Source organism: Phyllobates terribilis, unplaced genomic scaffold (genome assembly GCF_046119375.1).
Source record: "Phyllobates terribilis strain yellow unplaced genomic scaffold, ASM4611937v1 Scaffold_8__6_contigs__length_399053987, whole genome shotgun sequence".
NCBI classification, from domain to species: Eukaryota; Metazoa; Chordata; class Amphibia; order Anura; family Dendrobatidae; genus Phyllobates; species Phyllobates terribilis.
This window is the reverse complement of record NW_027362768.1, coordinates 253,096,764-253,112,020: the sequence shown is the minus strand read 5'-3', so window position 1 is coordinate 253,112,020 and position 15,257 is coordinate 253,096,764. Positions and strand designations below refer to the sequence as shown.

At 47.2% G+C, this 15,257-nt stretch overlaps 1 protein-coding gene across 1 annotated transcript in view; it reads right to left on the bottom strand.

The window, feature by feature from the left end:
- Positions 1–15,257, bottom strand: part of GUCY2C (guanylate cyclase 2C) — a 552,042-nt gene that overhangs the window by 212,891 nt on the left and 323,894 nt on the right. The window lies entirely within an intron of this gene.

The following is a 15,257-nucleotide window of genomic DNA, read 5'->3' as shown; positions in this document are numbered from 1 at the left end:
AATTTATGAAACCCTATCTGAACCTAACGGCGTGTGTGTAACATATATATATTCCTTTATTATTTCTGGGAAAAAAAGTTTGTAAATACAAGTTGAAGAAAATACTAGTATCAACTTAATGATACGGCCTATTTTGAGAGTTCAAAATTATGTCCTATTTTTTTTAAATCTGACCATACACCAACTGTGGAGAAGGATGGTGCTTTTTCTTGTGAAAATCTGCAAATTTTCTCTTTACCTTGTACAGCTTTTTTTAATAAAAGTGGACCCAGCATTGAACTTGGGGTTCATTACTTATTACCCAAAGGTAATACACTTAAGCGCTAACTTTGGTATGAGTCCTTAAAGGGGTTTTCACACGAACAAAAGTTCATTTTAAAAATTGGCTGTGTCTGACCATATAGGAACATACCACATCTCCCGGGCAGGGGATGAAGCAAAAGACAATACAGACATTACAGCACGGGATTGCAGAGGATTCATTTTGTGAGGTAAAATATTGTTTTAAAAACAGGCAGTGAAATATTTTACCTCACAAAATGATTCCTCTGTGATCCCCTGCTGTAATGTCTATATACACTCTTTTGCTTCCTCTTTTCCTCCCCTTCCCAGGAGCTGTGGTATGTTCCGTATACCGTCAGACACAGCCAGTTTTTAAAATGAACTTTTGTTCAGTAAACCACATACAGTGTCAGGTGGGCGACATTACACTGATTAAAATGATACCTTTGATGATGAAATCCGTCCAGTGGTTCTTCTGTAATCTTTATTTTCAGTTCTGCCATAATGATAGGCATTTGCTCTGGTGCTCTCATTATGTATTCATGTATTCATATCTGTGCCTTCTGACAAGTCTTTGGTTTCAGTGACCTGCCTACTGTTTTAAATATTGCCTGTGTAATTTCTGTTCAAAACTGAAAATTTACATATCCTATGTTCTATAGTCATTCATAAGGGTAACAGAAGAAATTGCACTATGCTGTTTGTTGTGCAATTTCTCCTGAGTTAGCAGATACCCCATATGTGGGGGAAAACCACTGTTTGGGCGCGTGGCAGGGTTCGGAAGGGAAGGAGCGCCATTTGACTTTTTGATTGTAAAATTTGCTTGAATAATTAGCGGATGTGCCCCTGATGTGCCTAAACAGTGGAAACCTCCCACAAGTGACACCATTTTGTAAACTAGACCCCTCAGGGAACTTATCTAGATGTGTGGTGAGCACCTTGAACCCCCAAGTCCTTTACAGAAGTTTATAACATGGAGCCATGAAAATAAAAAAAATCAAACTTTTTCCACAAAAATTATGTTTATTTTCACAAGGGTAAGATGAGAAAATGGACCCCAAAAACAGGCTGCCAGCGCTGCACAGTGAGAAGATAGTTTGGTCATGTACTGCGCATGACCAAAAAATCTTCATGCTGTCTGGTGACCCGGATGTTGTCTTGACATCGGGTCGTCATGGCAACACCCGGGAAGCCGCGGCAGACAGCGCTGGAGGCCGGAAGAGGAGGTGAGTATTTCGATCACCTCCCCTTAGCCACCGCAATGCTGCGATCGACTTCGATCGCAGCATTGCGGGGGTTAATGTGCTGGAGCGGTGCGGGACCGCTCCCTGCACATAGTACCGGGTGTCAGCTGTGACAATCAGCTGACACCCGGCGGAGATTGCGCCCACACAGCCTGTGTGCGCGCGCGATCGCCATGACGTACTAATATGGGTCAGGCTCTTAAGTCCCAGGGCACAGACGCATATTAGTACGTCATGGGCTTTAAAGGGGTTAAAGATCATTGTAATTGTTTTTGTTTGTATACCCTTTTTTTTCCCATGTAAAGTGCCATGGAATAAATGGCGCCAATAATATATAATAATAATTTATACTCATGCACTTCAGGCAGGGCCAGGACGAGGGGCAGGCACCCACCCAGGGAGCCATCTCCTGCCTCCCTGAAGGTGGCGCACATTGGGGGTAAAAAAAAAAAAAAGATGCTATAAAATAGCCCGGCTGTGGCAGTGGGAGAGGGAGCTGTGGCGGAGGTTTAGCAGCTCACAGGAGGCAAGATCCAGCACCTGCGGCTAATGAGTGTGCCCGGTATTAAAGAGAATGAATATTCAGTGCTCCCCACTCCCTAATTCCGCCCACCTCTATGCACTGAAGTCAGTGGCAAAAGGTTGGTGGGACTATGGGAGTGGAAAACAGTGAATATTAATTTTCTTTAATAGCGGCCACACATGTTAGCCACAGCCGCCGGCTCCTGTGGCGGCTGGGCAATCACGTGTGTTCACTTATTAAGGAAACTTAATATTCACTGCTCTCCACTCCCATAGTCCCAGGCGTGGAGAGCAGTGAATATTCCGGCAGCTGACATCAGCGTGTGGGGGCGCATGACAGTGACGTCAAGGGCGACTTACAAGCAAAAATCAGCTGCTGGCATCAGAACAGGACGCCACACTGCGAGGGAGCGGAAGGAAGGTGAGTAGATAAGGTGTTATCAGAGCACGCTCGGGTGTTAACTGAGAATCTTCAGCATGCTCGCAAAATAGGTTTGCGACGCCGCGGCTGCATGTCTAATGACTGTTAGACAGCCACAATACATGCAGGGATTGCTTGTTTGTCAGGCAATGTCTGCATGTGTTGCGGCTGTCAAACAGCCGCAAATCATGCAGCCGTGGCGATGCAAACCTATTTTGCGAGCATGCTGAAGATTCTCGGTTACTACCGAGCATGCTTGGATAACATTTTATCCGAACACGTTCGCACATCACTAATATGCATTTAATGTGTTACTTACCATGGCATACTATATTAATGGCATATGATTTGCCCCATACAGTATATACAGTGTCATTTATATTTGGCTTACTATCACCCTATTTATGTTCGATCATTACTTATTGTATCTTAATATTTATGTCATTGTTTATAATTAGAATTCTAATTAAGACATGGTTTTTGTACTTAAGTCAATATTATATGGTGCATAGGTATTTACCCATATACCGTGATTTACATTTGTTTGCACTATTACCGTCAAACAATGTGATCTAACTTTTTATGGCTAATCACTATTGCTTGAACCAACTTTTTGTGTATCTAATATATATAATTGTCTTATCTCGTCTGTCTGTCCTTCTGCCCTTCTGTCCAGGAAATCCCGCGTCGCTGATTGGTCCGGCCGCGGCCAATCAGCGACGCGGCATTTCAGAAAAACATGGCGGCCGTTAGCGGCTCATCTGCCACACGGAGGTCAGCGGCGATGCAGCCGGGAGATGCAGCCGGCTGCTCGCAGCATAACTCCCCTGACCGGAGGCGCCGCTGATCTCGATGCGGCTACCGTCGGGAGATCAGCGGCTACGGACGCTTATCTGGCGACAGCAAGTCGCCCTCCCCTCCTCTCCCCTCTCCTCCCCTCCCCACCCCCCACTTGCTCAAGGCCCCGGCACCCGGCGCCATACTTACCCCTCCCCGTGTCTCCGCAGCAGCTCCTGTGTCTTCCGCGGCAGCTCTGTGACGTCTCAGGTCAGAGGGCGGTGACTAGAGATGAGCGTTGTTCGACTCGAACTGTTCGCCAATCTCAAATTCGAGCTGTTTTGGGCGGTGTTCGAGCCGTTCGGCGAACACGAACGATTTGAAAAAAATTCGGCTGTTCGAGGTTATGTTCGATAACTGTTCGTGCACCAAAATCATAACTGGATTTTTTCTCAGTAATGATGAAAATTAATGTTAAAACGCAGTTTGAGTGTACATCGGGGCGGGGGGAGGGACAGGTGATGGATCTCTGCAGGAATAATGAAGATCTCCATTTTTTTTTCTCTTTCCCGCATTTACAGTGGGGAGGTGCAATCTGTCAGCCTATCAGCAGCACACACACGGAGCGAAGTGCTTTTTTTCACACAAGCAAGGGCATGTGTCATTGGCAGTGTATGTCACATGTCCTTGCCCTATAAGACCCAGCCATTTTCCCCGTCGCCACCATTTTCTCACTGCTGCAGCTGCGTGTTAGACGGCACCGCTGTTGCTGTGTGCGCTATACCTTGTTAATTTCAAGCCAATTTTCGCACAAATCTACAGATAGCTTGGGAGTAGGTAATAGTTGTGATTGCAGTCCTTTTAAGGACTAAGTTACAGCATTTCCTACGACTTTTATCAGGCAGGTCTGTGCTCTTAAATAGATAGGTTGGGAGTAAAGACTAATTGTAATTGCAGTCCTTTTCAGGACTAAGTTACATCAGTTCCTATCAGTTTTTGCCAGGCAGGTCTATGCCAGTGCTGTGCAAGTTTTTTTCACAGCATTTGGCTAAATCTAGCAAAGCTAATCCTTTTTGGCCTATTGCAGAGTGTGTTAGTCAGTGGAGTAGCCTATCTGTGTTGCAAGCTACACCACCTGTGTATAGAATACCAATTTTTTTACTGCACCTAGTGAAGTAAAACCTTTTAGGCATAGCATCATTCTATTAGTCTAGCAGTGTGTGGGACTTGGTCTATTAGTCCATCTATACTGACCTCCATCAGGCTGCAAATTGAATATAATTTTTTTCTGCATCTAGCTCTGAAAAAATATTTGGGCTTCTAGCAGTGTGTGGGACTTGGTCTATTAGTCCATCTATACTGACCTCCATCAGGTTGCAAATTAAAAATATTTTTTTTCTGCATCTAGCTCTGAAAAAATATTTGGGCTTCTAGCAGTGTGTGCGACTTGTTCTATTAGTCCATCTATACTGACCTCCATCAGGCTGCAAATTGAATATAATTTTTTTCTGCATCTACCTCTGAAAAAATATTTGGGCTTCTAGCAGTGTGTGGGACTTGGTCTATTAGTCCATCTATACTGACCTCCATCAGGTTGCAAATTAAAAAAAAATGTTTTCTTCATCTAGCTCTGAAAAAATATTTGGGCTTCTAGCAGTGTGTGGGACTTTCTCTATTAGTCCATCTATACTGACCTCCATCAGGTTGCAAATTAAAAATAATTTTTTTCTGCATCTAGCTCTGAAAAAATATTTGGGCTTCTAGCAGTGTGTGCGACTTGTTCTATTAGTCCATCTATACTGACCTCCATCAGGTAGCAAATTGAATATAATTTTTTTCTGCATCTAGCTCTGAAAAAATATTTGGGCTTCTAGCAGTGTGTGCGACTTGTTTTATTAGTCCATCTATACTGACCTCCATCAGGTTGCAAATTGAATATAATTTTTTTCTGCATCTAGCTCTGAAAAAATATTTGGGCTTCTAGCAGTGTGTGGGATTTGGTATATTAGTCCATCTATTCTGACCTCCATCAGGTTGCAAATTAAGAATAATGCTTTTCTTCATCTAGCTCTGAAAAAATTATTTGGGTTTCTAGCAGTGTGTGGGACTTGTTCTATTAGTCCATCTATACTGACCTCCATCAGGTTGCAAATTGAATAAAAAAAATTTCTGCATCTAGCTCTGAAAAAATATTTGGCCTTCTAGCTGTGTGTGGGACTTGGTCTATTAGTCCATCTATACTGACCTCCATCAGGTTGAAAATTAAAAAAAATTTTTTTCTTCATCTAGCTCTGAAAAAATATTTGGGCTTCTAGCAGTGTGTGGGACTTGGTCTATTAGTCCATCTATACTGACCTCCATCAGGTTGCAAATTAAAAAATTTTTTTTTCTTCATCTAGCTCTGAAAAAAAAATTGGGCTTCTAGCAGTGTGTGGGACTTTCTCTATTAGTCCATCTATACTGACCTCCATCAGGTTGCAAATTAAAAATAATTTTTTTCTTCATCTAGCTCTGAAAAAATATTTGGGCTTCTAGCAGTGTGTAGGACTTGTTCTATTAGTCCATCTATACTGACCTCCATCAGGTTGCAAATTGAATAAAAAAAATTTCTGCATCTAGCTCTGAAAAAATATTTGGGCTTCTAGCAGTGTGTGGGACTTGGTCTATTAGTCCATCTATACTGACCTCCATCAGGTTGCAAATTAAAAATAATTTTTTTCTGCACTTGGCTCTGAAAAAATATTTGGGCTTCTAGCAGTGTGTGCGACTTGTTCTATTAGTCCATCTATACTGATCTCCATCAGGTTGCAAATTGAATATAATTTTTTTCTGCATCTAGCTCTGAAAAAATATTTGGGCTTCTAGCAGTGTGTGGGACTTGGTCTATTAGTCCATCTATACTGACCTCCATCAGGTTGCAAATTAAAAATAATTTTTTTCTTCATCTAGCTCTGAAAAAATATTTGGGCTTCTAGCAGTGTGTGGGACTTGGTCTATTAGTCCATCTATACTGACCTCCATCAGGTTGCAAATTAAAAATACTTTTTTTCTGCATCTAGCTCTGAAAAAATAGTTGGGCTTCTAGCAGTGTGTGGGACTTGGTCTATTAGTCCATCTATACTGACCTCCATCAGGTTGCAAATTAAAAATAATTTTTTTCTTCATCTAGCTCTGAAAAAATATTTGGGCTTCTAGCAGTGTGTGGGACTTGTTCTATTAGTCCATCTATACTGACCTCCATCAGGTTGCAAATTGAATATAATTTTTTTCTGCATCTAGCTCTGAAAAAATATTTGGGCTTCTAGCAGTGTGTGGGACTTGGTCTATTAGTCCATCTATACTGACCTCCATCAGGTTGCAAATTGAATATAATTTTTTTCTGCATCTACCTCTGAAAAAATATTTGGGCTTCTAGCAGTGTGTGGGACTTGGTCTATTAGTCCATCTATACTGACCTCCATCAGGTTGCAAATTAAAAATTATTTTTTTCTGCATCTAGCTCTGAAAACATATTTGGGCTTCTAGCAGTGTGTGGGACTTGGTCTATTAGTCCATCTACACTGACCTCCATCAGGTTGCAAATTGAATATAATTTTTTTCTGCATCTAACCCAACCAATAGTTTTGGCCTAATACCACAGTTTGGCCACTCAGCTCTGCTCGGTTCCCATCCATTGTTTTTTTGTGCAAACAACTCCAGAGTTGTGAATTAGTTAACCACCAAAATGAGTGGAAAAAGGCCTGCTGCTGGTGGAAAGGGGAATAGGCGTGTTGGGAAGGGGAAAAAAGGTTGTGTCCATGGGGTAGGTGTTAAAGCAACAGTAACATCTGCAGAAGAAAGACCATCTTCCAGCCAAACTAAAATGTCTACTTCTTTTAGCGGACAATGTGATAAGATCCCTTTCTTACGGCCACGCTAATCGCTACAAATTCCAGATGAGGCACAAAAACAGCAGGTGCTTCAACGGATATCAAGTGCTCCTTTAAGTGGGCTCTCCTCCACATCAACTTCAACATCACAAATACTCCAGTCCTCAGAGGTGTCACCCCAATCGCACTTGCTTCCTCACAGCTCCTAAATCTCCAGCTGCCCGTCTGAGTATGAGGTAGAACAGATGGTTGAGTCTGCAGAGCTGTTTACTCATACTATAGCCTGGGAATCAGAGGTCGGCTCCAGAGCTTCTGTGAATGCAGACGAGGAAATGATCTGCACTGATGCCCAGAATCTTTATGAGTCGGATCCAGGACCAGACGCTGAAGGTTCTGACCATAATGTAGACCCTCATTCCCAAACTGTAACTCTTGTTGGTGGAGACAATGAGGAAGACGATGATGAGACTCAAATAACTGATTGGAGCGACAACTTTAGTTTTTTGTCAGGGCAGGAACAGGTTGGCTCTGAGGACGACGGGTGTGATAACGCACAGGGTGATGATGATGAGGTTGGAGATCCCACTTACTGTCAACCCACAGTCAGCCAAGAGATGAGGTCAGCAGAGGAGGTGGAGGAGAATGCTAGTGACGACGAGGTTAGGTTGCGCCTTCCTGGACAGAGACGTAGTACTGGAAGCACGTCAACAACTGCATCCTCAAACACAACTCTGCCTCTCACCACAAGTCGTGGTGGCTCTTCAGGTCACATGGGTGCCTTGCATAGCCTGGGCATTTTTTCAGATCGATAAAGATGACCCAACTCGTGTTATCTGTAACATTTGTCAGCAAAAGCTAAGTAGAGGCCAAAAAATACATAGTTTGAGTACTTCATGCATGAACTGGCACATGGACATGAAGCATAAGTTGCAGTGGGAAGCTCACTGTGCTACAATGCGGTCTAACCGGCCGGGCCAGCCACCGTCTGCCATATCTTGTGCATCCGCGGCCTCTTCATCCTCTGTGACTGGGGGGACAGCAGTCACACCTGTTTTGGGATGCAGACCTGCCACCTCTTTACCCGCAACACCCAGCGTGATTGGCAGGTCATCATTTTCTTTGGAGGTGGTAACACCAGCTGGTGTTGAGCGCTGTCCGACATCGATAGCACCACCTTTGGATCAAGGCAACCTAACATGTCCGCCTGCATCTTCCTCACAGACCGGCAGTTTGCCGTGGACACCCTTATCAACCCCGTCTAAGCACAATAGCCAGCCCTCGGTCCCTCAGATGTGGACAAGTAAAAGACCATTTCCTCCTAGCCATGAGAAAGCTAAGAGGTTGAATTTCACCATCTGCAAGCTCTTGGCTACAAAAATGCTGCTTTTCCGCCTGTTGGACACAGAGGATTTTTGAGACCTTATGTCCGTCGCAGTGCCCCAGTACCAGATGCCCAGTCGGCACTACTTCTCAAAGAAAGGTGTGCCTGCGCTCCACCAGCATGTCGCACACAACATCACCGCTTCTTTGAGAAGCTCTGTGTGTGACAGGGTGCATTTCACCACAGACACTTGGACGAGTAGGCATGGACAGGGGCGTTACATGTCGCTGACTGGGCACTGGGTAACTATGGTGACAGCAGGACAAGGGGCTGCTGTCCAAGTCTTGCCGTTCCCGCGAGTTGTGCGTCAATCCTCTTTATCTCAAAGTTCCTCCACTGCTTCTGCCTCCTCAACCTCCTCTCGGTCCTCCACCTGCACCCAAAGCCTGTCTGGTCATGCCACAAGCTTTCTAACTGCGCAGAAGGGATCCAGCACACCTCCTTACTATGCTGGCAGTAGGGCTCAACGTCATCAGGCGGTTTTTACTTTGAAATATCTGGGAAATGTGAGTCACACAGCTGAGGAGTTGTGGTCAGCTCTGGAGAACCAATTTCATGAATGGTTGTCTCTGTTATGATCTGCTACAAGCACTAAGGAAAGACAGGAGATCTGTCCCTACAATAGAACTAAACTGGATCCCTACGATGTAACGGGGAACCTGATCCTGCGATCAGACCCGCTAAAGTCCTCAGCTAGTCTGTACGAAGACCTATAGATGCAAGGGAGGGATCCCTGCAAGAACTAGGGACTGGGATAAAGTTGGACACCTCCTAGCAGAAATTGTAGCAGTAAAAGACAAACACACAACATAGAACATAGAGGTCAGAAGACCTAGCAAAACTAACAGAGAAAGGTAACAGAGCACCAAGCTAGCTCAAGAGTAGTAATTACAATGAAGTCCAGCAAGGCCAGGAGGGCAGAGCCGGATTAAATAGGCAAAAAAGGTCATGTGACCAGCAAACAAGAAAAAAACCAACAGGAGAGTTCTAACAGTACCCCCTCATCTAAGAGGATCCTCCGGATCCCCTAGGCCTGGGCTCATCAGGAAACCTCCTGTGAAACGCTCTGACAAGTCTGGAAGCAGAAACATCATCCGTAGTGTTGAGCGAGCGCTAAAATGCTCGGGTGCTCGAAGCTCGGGCTGAGCGAGCCGTGATACTCGGGTGCTCGACCCGAGCAACGAGCCCAATGTTAGTCTATGGGAGACTCGAGCATTTTTGCGGTGGCACCCCCGACAGTCTTTTAAAAGCCTAACAAGTGCCCAAAACGAAAGTGACAGTGCTCAAATGACATGGGGACAGCATGGGGATCGCCCCAGGAAGCATTTCTGACCCCCAGGTCACTGCTGTCAACAACGTGGTCAGAGGTATTAAGCCACTTTTACAGGCTCACAATAAAACGAAAGTGAAACTTTTTTCCTGTGAAATATGTTAAGGAACATCCTTTCCAGGGAAAAGACTTGTGTATAAGTTAAAATAAATGACCAAAAACAAAAATACTCCTCCACACCTTCGGCTATGTTCACAAGTAGCATTTTTTATGCGTTTTTGCACTTTGTATTGCTTTCAACTATGACAAATGCATTCACCGGGAAATGTCATTTTAACATTTTACAACCTTATCTGGCCATGTGCTGTGTGACACATGCATAAAGTGCTGAAAAGACATGGGAACAGCATGGGGAAGACCCCTGGAAGCATCTCTGACTCCCAGGTCACTGTCTAAAAGTGTGCCCATCATAAGTGATCCTTGCCGCATCAGAAGATGCAGACTTGCAACTATCCCCATGCAAGTTCTAGTCCCAGGGCAGTGTTCAATTGTACCTCCCCCATTCCTTGCAATACAAGCGCAAGTATGCAGCCTGCCACCCACCCACCCCCAGGCTACAATACCATACTGCTTGCTTGCTTGAACTTGAAATTGGGCCTTTTAGGCATGTGGAGGCGGAATCTGGCCACCACGTCATGGCTGTGTTGGCGGCCTGGAATCCATACTCAGTCCCCAGCCGCCCGGCGGCCGGGTGTCCATACTCAGTCCCCAGCCGCCCCGCGGCCGAGTGTCCACACGGTCCCCAGCCGCCTGGGGGCAGTCGGGTGTCCATAAATGGTCCCCAGCCACCCCCATTTCTCCTTGGAACATCCCCCCACACACTTTTCTTAGCCTGGCCTGCTTTAGGGCAGCATTGGCCGAGCCCACCGGACTATCAGACTCCTCCGGTGGGCCCTGGCTTCTCCATCAGGGGACTTGAGAGTGCCAAGGTGAGGAGCAGGATGAGGATGATAGAAGTTAGCATCTGCTTTGTTTTGTTGTAATGCAAGCGCATGTATATAGTAGCGGCTAGGCCTGAGGAGGTCAGCGTTTTGGCGCATATCCTACCTCCTCCGAGGATTGCTGGATGTTTTCCTGCTACTATCCAAGTTCTATGACTCCCGTTAAAACAAAGCTTCAGGTGATAAATGATGGATGAGGTAGTGGCAAAGGAGAAAGAGCAGGAGGAACAGGGACCATTCACATCAATATCAGGCCAGTCAACCAGATATGTCTTGTAGGATATGTTTCTGTAACCAAAGGAGCGGTTCGGCTACACAGTTATAGGGCATACAGTGAGTGCAATGCCTACCAAAAATTTCGAGGCACTCCAATGCCCCTTGGAAATGACATGGAGGTCAGAGGGCGTTAACTAAACCTTTTTTTCCATTTATAGCAACTGGGTCTCCTGTGCACTGTTGGCCTAAGCAGTGAATGGAATGCTTTCCAAAAATTATGAGGTACTGCAATGCCCCTTACAAGAGCCATGTGTGGCACCCCAGGGGTCTGGTCACCACAGTAATAGAGATTACGTCGGAGAGCAAGTGGGAGGTTTCCTGGTCAGGAGGATCCCTTAAACATGCAACATCCTCCTGCCCCAGTCCTGGGAGGGGAGAATTCTGCCCTTATAAACTGGATCTGGGGTGGGGTTGAGTGAGTCAGAGAACAGAGAACAGTCAGAGTCAGAGTGAGAGCAAGGGAAAGTAACAGCAAGGAGCTCTGTAGGAGCTAGGAGCTAAAGACGAGGGGCTGGAAGCTGAGCAGAGCTCGCCCTGGCAGAAGACAATAGGAACCGGACACAGGAGTCCGAAGCTGTGAGGACTTATATATCCAGCAGCAGAAACCAGCCGGCAGGGGATTTCAGGTCCTCTGGCCATAGAAGCCCGAAGGCTCAGTCACAAGCAAGGGACCAGCACTGCCGTCGTGGAGCGGAGGCTAACAGAAGGCCCCAAGTCACCAGCCATACGGGTGAGCACTACACTGTACACTCAGGGACGTGGGCTACTTCTACCCGCTTACAGCAAGGTAGCCAGGAAGAGTGCAGACAGACGGGGAGACCTACAACTCCACCTGGCCAGGGGAACTCCTGCTTGCTCACAGACTGACCAGGCCTCTTATGCTAGCCAGTACTCCCGGGAGGGTCTACCTTATAATCATCAGTAAAGACCCTGAACTGCACTGCAAAGACTCTGAGTCATTCCTGCTGCGCTCGTGCACCATCACCCCCATCATCCACACTCACTACCCTGAGGCTATACTCCTCTCGAGGGGAGTTATCCCATTTTATGCTGTGCACACAACACCAGCCTCAGCGGTCTGCCTCGCAGCGGTGGTACTCCCTGACCGCAATCCACGGGTGGCGCAGTCGGACAATTAACCTCAAAACCTAAGAAAGATTGCCACTGGTTTGACCAGCCTGAGCCACGGGACCGGGTCACCGCCACAGAGACTACAGACCCCAGAGACCCGGCACCGGGTATCCCACACACGTGTACACACGGCCCAGGGGGCGCGTCACATGCAGTACAGCATATTACAAACATAAGTCCCATTATTGGGGAGTGGGTCTCCCATAGTATTTGCTTATGCTTTCCCAGCAAAAGCTGCCAAAAATTAGGACGGAGCAACTTGCAATGCCCCTTGCAAGAGCCATGAAGTACAGCATATTACAAACATAAGTCCCATTATTGGGGAGTGGGTCTCCCATAGTATTGGCTTATGCTTTCCCAGCAAAAGCTGCCAAAAATTAGGACGGAGGAACTTGCAATGCTGGCACCCTGGTGGTATAGTGGTGGTGGAGGCTGAAGATAAGGAGAAGAAGATTAAACAGCCGAAACGAGGAAGCGTATACCCATGTGTGGGTGTGAAGCGGTGCATGTGAATACACCTCCCGAAATAACACAGTGGATTTGACTTTATGTTACTCTGCTGTCATTTGGTGGTGATGAGAAGTCTGGCCCAATCCAGCCCTTGTTCATTTTGATAAGGGTCAGCTTGTCAGCATTGTCAGTTGACAGGCGAGTGCGCTTATCAGTTATAATTCCCCCAGCGGCACTAAAAACACGCTCCGATAACACGCTAGCGGCAGGGCAGGCCAGGACCTTCAAGGCGTACAGAGTGAGTTCATTCCAAGTGTCCAGCTTGGATACCCAATAATTAAAAGGCACAGAGGAATCACGGAGGATGCTGGTACGATCGGCAAGGTACTCCCTCACCATCTTTTGAAACTTTCCACTCCTTGTGAGAGTACCCCGCGCCTCAGGGCCTGTAAGCTGGGCGGGTGTCAGAAAACTGTCCCAGAACGTTGACAGTGTTCCCCTGCCTCTGCTGGATTGGAGTTGCATCTCTCTCGCCTGTACGCCTTGGTTGGGCAACGAACTGTGACCTCTGCCGCTAGCGTGTTCAGATGGGAATTTTTTTAAGAGTTCTGCAGCAAGGGCCTTCTGGTATTGCCCCATTTTTGTAGACCTCTCCACCTCAGGAATAAGAGAGTGAAGGTTCTCCTTGTAGCGGGGGTCTACAAGTGTCACCAACCAGTAATGACTGTCACCCAATATTTTGACAACGCGAGGGTCACGGTTAAGGCAGCGTAACATAAAGTCAGCCATGCGTGCCAGACTGGTAACGGGCAAGATTTCCGTGTCCTCACCAAGATGACGACTGACCATGCTCTCCTCCTCCTCTTCCTCCTCCCCCCTGTCCTCAGGCCACCCACGCTGAACCGACGGTATGACACTTGTACAGGTACTACCGTCTACAACGCATGATAGCAGCTCCTGTTCTTCCTCCTCCTCCTCCTCTCCCTCATTGTCCCCCAATGCACGTTGGGATGAGATGAGGCTGGGCTGTGTGTAATCGCCCGCTACGGCTTCTTGATCCATCTCATCATACTCTGGCTGCAATGCCTCCTCTTTAATTCTCTGCAGAGAGCGTTGCAAAAGACAGACAAGTGGGATGCTGACACTAATGATGGCGTCATCGCTACTCACCATCTTGGTGGCCTCCTCAAAGTTTGTCAGGATGGTACATATGTCAGACATCCAGGTCCACTCCTGAGGTCTTATGTGTGGAGTCTGACCTGAATATCGACGGCCTTGTTGCAGCTGGTACTCCACAACTGCTCTCTTCTGCTCACAAATCCTTTGCAACATGTGGAGGGTAGAGTTCCAACGTGTGGGGACATCACACACCAGTCGGTGTGCCGGAAGCTGCAAACGCTGCTGCAACACAGCAAGGGCGGCGGAAGCTGTAGCCGACTTGCGAAAATGAGCTGACAGGCGGCGTACTTTCACGAGCAGATCTGGCAACTCGGGATACGATTTAAGAAACCGCTGAACCACGAGGTTAAGCACATGAGCCAGGCATGGTACTTGTGTGATCTCACCTCGCCTCAGAGCTGCCACCAGGTTACAGCCATTGTCACACACGACCATGCCGGGATGTAGGTTCAGCGGTCTCAGCCACAGATCTGCCTGCTCTTTTACAGCTGTCCACAACTCACAAGCAGTGTGAGGTTTATCACCTAAGCTTATGAGTTTCAGCACAGCCTGTTGCCGCTTGGCGGAGGCAGTACTGCAATGCTTCCAGCTTGTAACTGATGTGGTGATATCTGAGATGGAGGCTGAACATGAGGAGGAGGAGGAGGAGGATGCGCAGGAGCTGTACACTGTGGGGGCAACTCTGACTGACATAGGGCCCGCAATCCTCGGTGTGGGGAGGATGTGTTCCGTCCCAAGGTCTGACTGGGTCCCGGCTTCCACTATGTTTACCCAGTGTGCCGTCAGAGAGATGTACCGTCCCTGGCCACAAGCACTTGTCCACGTGTCCGTTGTCAGGTGGACTCTCCCAGTAACTGCGTTGTTGAGGGCACGGCAGATGCTTTGGGACACGTGCTTGTGTAGTGCGGGGATGGCACACCGGGCAAAATAGTGTCGGCTGGGGACAGAGTACCGAGGGACGGCCACTGCCATAAGATTGCGGAAGGATTCCGTCTCCACCAGCCTAAAAGGCAGCATTTCCAATGCAAGCAGTCGTGAAATGTGCGAATTTAGGACTGTGGCCTGTGGGGCGTTGGCTGCGAATTTCCGCTTTCGTTCAAAGGTCTGGGATATGGACAATTGAACGCTGCGGTGGGACGTGGACGTTGATGCTGTTTCTTGAGAAACTGCCATAACAAGTGAAGACTGAGAGGAGGGGGCATCTTTACATGCAGTATGGACAGGGGATTGCCTTGCACACACAACAGGGGGTTCTATTGCACGCACAACAGTGGAAGAAGCAGTGGTGACACCCGCTGACACTGGTCGTGGACCCTGGGTTTCGCCCCACAAAGTCGGGTGCTTTGCTGCCATGTGCCTGATCATGCTGGTGGTGGTCAGGCTGGTAGTTTTGTCACCCCTGCTGATGCTGGCATGGCAGGTGGAACATATGGCCTTTTTGGGGTTATCAGCAG